We start from the raw sequence: 7,982 nt of genomic DNA on the forward strand, positions 1-7,982 counted from the left end.
TCTGCTCTGTGCTCTGCAGGTGTCAGTGACTTAACTTTTTGGCACCGTCCTCCATAGAAGGTAGTGACTCCCTACCTGTGTGGATGAGGACAGGAGCGGACCATGATGTGGTTCATTCCCTGTCGGGGTTTCAGCTGTTAAAGACAGTATAAGAATATAGACAGCAGACACGCTGACTCAGCATGGGAAGCACTGAACATGCCTCTGTCAGCCTCAGTATCTTAACTTTGTGTCAGTTTCTTTGTAGAAGAGATTTAATATGTGGTGTGCTGCTGAGAATAGGAGTGCACCATGGTTGGTCTGTTCTACGTCATGGGGTTCACCTGAAATGGCAGGACAAGAAATGGCATCAGCCACCCTTGCTCACATAGGCATCCCCTGCCCAGGGGTCGGCAGGATCAAAGACTTAACTTTGTGTCAGTGTCCTTTGTAGAAGGCATTTAAACTCCGTCGGTGTAGCTGCATAGAGGGGTGCAGGATGCTTGGTCCATTCCCTGTCTGGATTTGCAGATGAAATGGCAGAAGGAAGGAGAAGAAATGGCATCAGTCACCCTTGTTCACATGGGTAACCCCTGGCAAGAGCTCTGCAGGCTCGATGACTTAACTTTGTGTCAGTGTCCACTGTAGAAGGAAGAGACTTTCTGGCTGTGTGGATGGGGACAGGCGTGCACAATGGTCGGGTCCATTCCCTGCTGGGTTTGCAGCTGTTCAAGACAGGATAAGAATGTAGACAGCAGACTCCCTGGCTCACCATGGCCAGCCTTGCCCAGGGCTCTGCTGGAGTGAATGACTTATCTTTGGTCCCTGTCCTTGTGCAAGGCATTTCATCTCTGGCAGTGTGGCGGAGGAGGAGCGCACCATTGTCGGGTGTTTCTTGCATCTGCAAAAGTCAGAGAAGAAAATACGTGTCACCCATCACAGTTCCCCAAGGAGAAGTCTTGCCCAGGGCTCTGTCAGAGTGAATGACTTATCTTTGGTCTTGGTCCTTGTGGAAGGCATTTCATCTCTGGCAGTGTGGTGGAGGAGAAGAGTGTGCGATTGTCTGGTCCTCTACTTGTCTGGGCCTGCATCTTCAAAAGCCAGAGAAGAAAATATGTGGTACCCATCAGAGTTCCCCAAGGAGAAGCCTTGCCCAGGGCTCTGGCAGCGTGAATGACTTATCTTTGGTCTTTGTCCTTGTGGAAGGCATTTAATCTCTGGCAGTGTGGTGGAGGAGAAGAGTGCGCCATTGTCGCGTCCTGTCCTAGTCTCGGCCTGCATCTGCAAAAGGCAGAAGAAGAAACTACGCGTTCCCCATCAGAGTTCCCCAAGGAGAAGACCTGCCCAGGGATCTGCCAGCCTCAATGCCTTAACTTTGTGTCAGTTTCTTTGCAGAAGGAAGTGACTCTCTGGCTCTCTGGATGGGGACAGGCTTGCACCATGGCCTGGTCCATTCCTTGTCGGGTTTGCAGCTGTTAAGACAGGATAAGAATGTAGACAACAGACACCCTGACTCACCATGGGCATCAGAGATCTGCAGGCTCAATGCCTTACCTTTGTGTCAGTGTCCTTTGAAGAAGGCAGTTGAACACTGACAGCGTAGCTGCAGAGAGGGATTCACAATGGTTAGACCATTTGCAATCTGGACTTGCAGCTGAAATGGCAGAAGGATCAGAAAGGGCATCAGCCATCCTTATTCACATGGGCAAGCCCTGCCCAGAGCTGTGCCAGGCTCAAAGCCTTAACTTTGTGTCAGTGTCCTCCGTAGAAGGAAGTGACTCTCTGGCTGAGCTTAGGAGGAGCGGAGTGCACCATTTTCTAGTCCATTTGCTGTCAGGGTGTCAGCTCTTAAAGACAGGATAAAAATGTACACAGCAGACATCCTGACTCACCATGGGCATCCCAGCTCAGGGTTCTACAGGCTTGATGCCTTCACTTTGTCTCAGTGTCCTTTGTAGAAGGCATTTAAACTCCGTCGGCGTCGCTTCGTAGAGGGTTGCAGGATGCTTGGTCCATTCCCTGTCTGGATTTGCAGATGAAATGGCAGAAGGAAGGAGAAGAAATGGCATCAGCCACCCTTGTTCACATGGGTAACCCCTGGCAAGAGCTCTGCAGGCTCGATGACTTAACTTTGTGTCAGTGTCCTTTGCAGAAGGAAGTGACACTCTGGATGTGTGGATGGGGACAGGCGTGCACAATGGTCGGGTCCATTCCCTGCTGGGTTTGCAGCTGTTCAAGACAGGATAAGAATGTAGACAGCAGACTCCCTGGCTCACCATGGCCAGCCTTGCCCAGGGCTCTGCTGGAGTGAATGACTTATCTTTGGTCCCTGTCCTTGTGCAAGGCATTTCATCTCTGGCAGTGTGGCGGAGGAGGAGCGCACCATTGTCGGGTCCTGTCCTTATCCTTTCTTGCATCTGCAAAAGTCAGAGAAGAAAATACGTGTCACCCATCACAGTTCCCCAAGGAGAAGTCTTGCCCAGGGCTCTGCCAGAGTGAATGACTTATCTTTGGTCTTTGTCTCAGTTTAGCTATGAGGACGCTGTGGGAGACTGTGTCAAACGCTTTACTGAAGTCAAGGTAGACCACATCCACTGCTCTGCCATAATCCAACCACCTTGTTATGTCTTCAGAAAAGGCTTTGAGGTTGGTCAAGCACGACTTCCCCTTGGTGAAGCCATGTTGACTGCCCCTAATGACCCTCTTATCCTTGATATGCCTTGACCAAAATGACGATGAGGGCTGGAAGCGAGTTCCAGTTCGGAGTCGTGGGCAACCTTCCTCCCTTACTGCCCTGCTTCCCCAGGTGCCCCTCCGTAATAAGTTTGAAGCCCTGGATCTTGATGGAGAGGTAAGTGAGGATGTGGTGCAAGGCTGGCCTACAAGGTCACATAGGAAAAGGCGGTCGACTTCGCACCTCAAGACTGCCTCTTAACAAGAAAGAAAGAAAGGTCATTGTTGTAGGCGATTCCCTTCTGAGAGGAACAGAGGGCCCGATATGCAGAGTTGACCCTCATCATAGGGAAGTGTGTAGTCTGCCTGGAGCCCGGATCAGGGATATCACCAGGGCGCTCCCCAGCCTGGTGCACCCGACAGACTACTACCCGCTGCTGGTCTTCCAGACAGGTGGGGGGGAAGCTGCTTCCCGCAGTCTGAGGGGGATGAAGAAAGACTACAGGGCCTTGGGGCGGATGGTGAAAGAGTCTGGGGCTCAAGTGATCTTCTCCTCACTTCTTCCATCTTCTGGTGATGATGTGGGACTGAATGGGGAAATTCAGTCCGTAAACAATTGGCTACAAGACTGGTGCTGCAGGCAGGGCTTTGGATTCTTTGATAACAGCTGGTTTTATAAGGCTCCAGTCCGGATGATGGCATGTGGGAAAGGTTTATCTCACCGAGGCGAAAAGATGCTGGGGCATGAATTAGCAGGGCTCATTTGGAGAGCTTTAAACTAGATTCGAAGGGGGACGGGGTTGTAGCTGGGCTTGCCCCAGTGGGGCAGCACTCTAGAATTGATGAAGACTGGGAGGCCTCCTATAATCCTAGGGTGAAATCGGTGAGCTCAGCTCCCTCCTTGAAATGCCTATACACCAATGCGTGCAGCATGGGAAATAAGCAGGAGGAGTTGGAGACCTGTGTTAAGTCAGGAGATTATGATCTGGTGGCAATTACAGAGATGTGGTGGGACAGCTCACATGACTGGAATATAGTCATGGAGGGCTATGTCCTTTTCAGGAAAGACAGGCCAGCCAGGCGGGGTGGTGGGGTTGCTCTTTATGTGCGAGAGCAGCTGCAATGTACTGAGTTCTGTCCAGGGACAGGGGACGAGCGAGTTGAGAGTCTGTGGGTAAGAATTAAGGGGCAGGCTGGCAGGGGCGATACTGTTGTGGGTGTCTGTTACAGGCCACCAGATCAGGGTGAGGAAGTTGACGAGGCCTTCTACAGGCAGCTGAGAGCGGCCTCACAGTCACAGGCCCGACAGCGACAGGGCAGGGACTGTTTCGGGTCTTCCATCACTTTTTGGGGGATATTCCCCTTTGGCCTTTCTGAGTGGCACATCAGGGAGTTGCTCCACCAGTCAATCTCCTTTTCACATTCCCTGATGGACCTCAGTGTCTCGACCTCCTCCTTAAGTTTCACCACCATGCTGAGCAGATCTTGTACCTGCTCACACCTCATGCAGGTGGAATGCCTGCCTCCCTCCCCTGGCTGCAGCAGGGTCTGGCACTCCCTGCAGCCGGAGACCTGAACAGAGACAGTTTGGGACAGGGCCTCTGTTTGCATTGCAGCAGTCTTTGTGACAAGCTCTCTTTCTGGAGAAGACCATGGTCAGCAGCAGTCCGGGACAATGGCAATAATTGAGACGGTCTAACAAGCAACGGTCTAACAAGCGACAACTGACAACCTCTGCACCCTACTACATGAGCTACCACACCCACTGCTGCAGCACAGTGTGGGCGGTACTCACCCGTTTCACCAGCCGGTCTCACCTCCCAGCGCCTGGTGCTGCCCTCTCGAAGGCTTTTTCAAGGCGAGGGGCGGGGGTGTGATCGCCGTCACCGTGGTAACGCCCACACCACGTCAGCCGCTCTTGCAAGGGCTGCGGGGGCTTCCGGGTCGCAAAATCGAAACTCTCAACCCCTTCTCCGTACCTCGTGATCGCTGAGCGGCTCCCTCCGAGTCGGCACCAATCAGCTGATCTCGCAGACCGAGTGCTAGTTTCGAGTTTCAAGCGCTCTTAAATCACTTGGGCAACCCCTGCTCAGGGCTCTGCCAGGGTCGATGACTTAACTTTGTGTTAGTGTCCTTTGGAGAAGGAATCAAATCTCTATCTGTGTGGCTGCGGCCTGAAGTGCCCCCTGGTGTTTTGCTGTGATTGTCTGGGCCTGGGTCTGCAAAAGTCTGAAAAAGAGACTATGTGTTTCCTGTCAGAGTTTCCCATGAAGAAGCCATGCCCAGGTCTGTTTATGTGCTTAAGGGATTGCTCCGTGTTTGGTCTATTCCGTGTCAGGGTTTGCAGCTGAAATGGCAGATGGGCAAGCCATGGCATCAGCCACCCTTGTTCACATGGGGAACCCCTGCCCAGGGCTGTGCCAGACTCTGTCACTTAACTTTGTGCCAGCATCCTTATGGAAGGTAGCATATCTCTCTGCAGGAGTGGCTGAGGACTGGAGCACACCAAGGTCTGATCCTGTCCCTTTGCGTGCCTGTGGCTTCAAAAGAGAAGAGAACTGCAGATCAGCCACCAGTGCTCACCACGCACAACCCCTGCCCAGGGCCCTGCCAGGCTCGAAGACTTAACTTTGTGTCCTTGCAGCAGGAGGCGAGTGCCTGGCTGTGTGGCCGGGGTCAGGGATGCTCCGTGTTCCGGTCCTGTCCTTGCCTGAGCTTCTGGCCCTGGAAGTGACAGGAGGAGCAGCCACCATCTGCGGTGCATGGGGCAGCTGCTGCCTCCCTGCCCGGGGCCCAGCAGCCGGGCCCTCCCCTCCCTGCCTTCCTCCTGCCCTCTCACTTCAGCCCGGGCTCACCCACCTGCTCTCCTCCAGGCTGGTCTGGCCCTTGTCACCGCACAGCCCTTTACATTCCCATCCTGGAACCTGGGCTGCTAACTGCTGTGGAGTGGAATGGCCACACCAACATTCCATCTGCTGTGACGCAGTCACCACCAACATTCTGTTGGTTGCCATGGCTGCCCCATCACTGGGGCCCTCTGCTGCCAGGGGGAAAAGACTCACTCTTAGGCCTTGTCATACTCAGTGGGATGGGCAAACCCCACAACTCAGGCCCATAAGGGAAACAGCCAACAGAGAGCCAACTGTCACTCCTCTCTGTGCTGGAACACAGCCTATTGATCTGGGCTCTCACTGTCCTGTTCCCCCTCAGGTCCCCTGGGCCTCCCCCCTGCTGTCAGGGCTGGGGCAGAGCAAAATGGAGCTCAGCATGAGGGTGCAGACAAATAAATGTGATATCTAAACACCAGGAAGCAATTCAAGTGTTTGCCATACTGACCTAGTGCCACCTGGGCTGTCTTACAGCCCAGTATCCTTTGGATATGCATGATAGTTGCAGAGAGGATGAAGGACCTGGAAAAATACACTAAATGCGTATTTTAATTCCAGCTGTAACACGTAGAGTTCTGCTGTCTCCATGCATGAACAGTTTGCTCACACCTGGCTGCACAGAGCATGGTCCTGGGGTCTGGATTTTGTCACTTCAGGTGCTGCGAGGAGACTCACATGGGCTGTAGCCACTACAGCAGGACAGGTCAGGGCTGGTGGGAACACGGCTCTGCACTGGTCTGCTCTGCTTGGGGTCTCAGGCACAGTGGAGACCTCCTAGTGACAGTGAGGATCTCCCTGCTTGTTAGGAACACTACAGATTAATTAATGTGCTCCAAGTTCGGTCTCCAGTGCACTTCAGATATCCTGAGATGTCTGGCCTAATCGTAAGGGGCCACTTCAGAGACCTCTCATACACAGATCCTGTGTCAGACACAGCAGCTCTATGGCTGGGAGAAAGCAAAGTGGATGAGGGAAGTTATGTCTGGAAAAGGCGGTGAAGGGATGGCTTTCGTTTTTGTCTTTTGTCTATTTAAACTGGAGATAAGTTTTCCCAAGTGAAGCCTGTTTTGCCCATGACAGTAACTTGTAAGGGATCTCCCTCTATTTATCTCTATGCGGGAGCTTTTTCATCCTGTTTCTGTCCTGGAGGAGTGATTGAGTGGCTGGTGGGTAACTGGCAGCCACCCAAGGTTAACCTCCCTCAGTAGGTTATGTACTGCAGTAATGCAGTTTGGAGTGTGTGTACTGCAGATGTAAGGGGTGAGTGGTGGTCATTTTAGCTTCTGAAATCTTCTGGTAGGTGGTTCTCGGATGGTTAGTGTTTCTAACCCTCTAGAAATTTTAACACATATATAAGCCTGTTTGCTTCCATAGAATAGCTCATGTGTATAGAGCTGCTCAAGAGGGCTTTATAATCATGCACCTTTTTTTTTTTTCCCTTGGCAATCATCCTTATCTACTGTCATCTAAAGATCTAACTCTCACCTTGCTTACTCATGAGACTAGGATAAGATCTCAAAGAAAATACTGCTACAACTGTTCATGGTCACACTCTGGTAAGACCCAGAGATTAATTTTTCCAGGAAAACTTTCATCAGAAGGAGCAGACTGATGCACTTGATTAGGCCTGGGACTAATAACCAGAGCTGAAGTTAGCTTTCCTGAACATAATTGAGCAGTCCTTCAGCCTAGTTTGTAAAAGGACACATGAACTATCTCTGTAAATATTACTCAATGTGCAGTTATACTGTATGCTGAAGAAATGGCATCTAGGTGGTTTTTGTTTGTGTTTTTCTTTTGGTCACTATGTGTTTAATAAGTGATGCAATATTCTTAAAAGACAAATTAAGAAATTCCTGGTTGTAATCAGGTGAAATTCATGTGGTTGCCCGCTTCAGACTGGAAATCCTCAAGCAGAATGACATCAAGCTCCCCTAAGCATTTGCTTAATGTAATTGTAGCTTAATTAATGTAAATTAGTGTGTATTAATTATATATAATTAATAATATTATATATTATATTATGTATAATATATATTATAATATATAATATATTATATAAAATATAATATAATTATATATTATAATATTATATAATTAAATATAATTATATAATTAAATGTAATAATTATATAATTAAATAATTAAATGTAGCTTTAATTAATGTAGATGTAGCTTGGAATTCCTGAATCAGGTAGCATACCAAACTTGGCAAGGACACCAACGTTACTAAAGAGTGAACTTTTAACCCATGTCTACTTTTCAGTTGCCACCTTCTTAAAATCTCCAGTCCCTAAAAGCAGCGACAGACGAGAATCGCCTGTTCTTCAGAAGAATGATTAAATCCCATACTGATCGTTAGATACGTTTTCCCCAAGCACTTCAGATTTTAATCTGCACATTATTCTCTTCGGGAGCATCTCTACCTCATAAGCAATACAG

The sequence above is a fragment of the Psittacula echo genome (genome assembly GCF_963264785.1).
Source record: "Psittacula echo genome assembly, chromosome: 3".
Classification (NCBI taxonomy): domain Eukaryota; kingdom Metazoa; phylum Chordata; class Aves; order Psittaciformes; family Psittacidae; genus Psittacula; species Psittacula echo.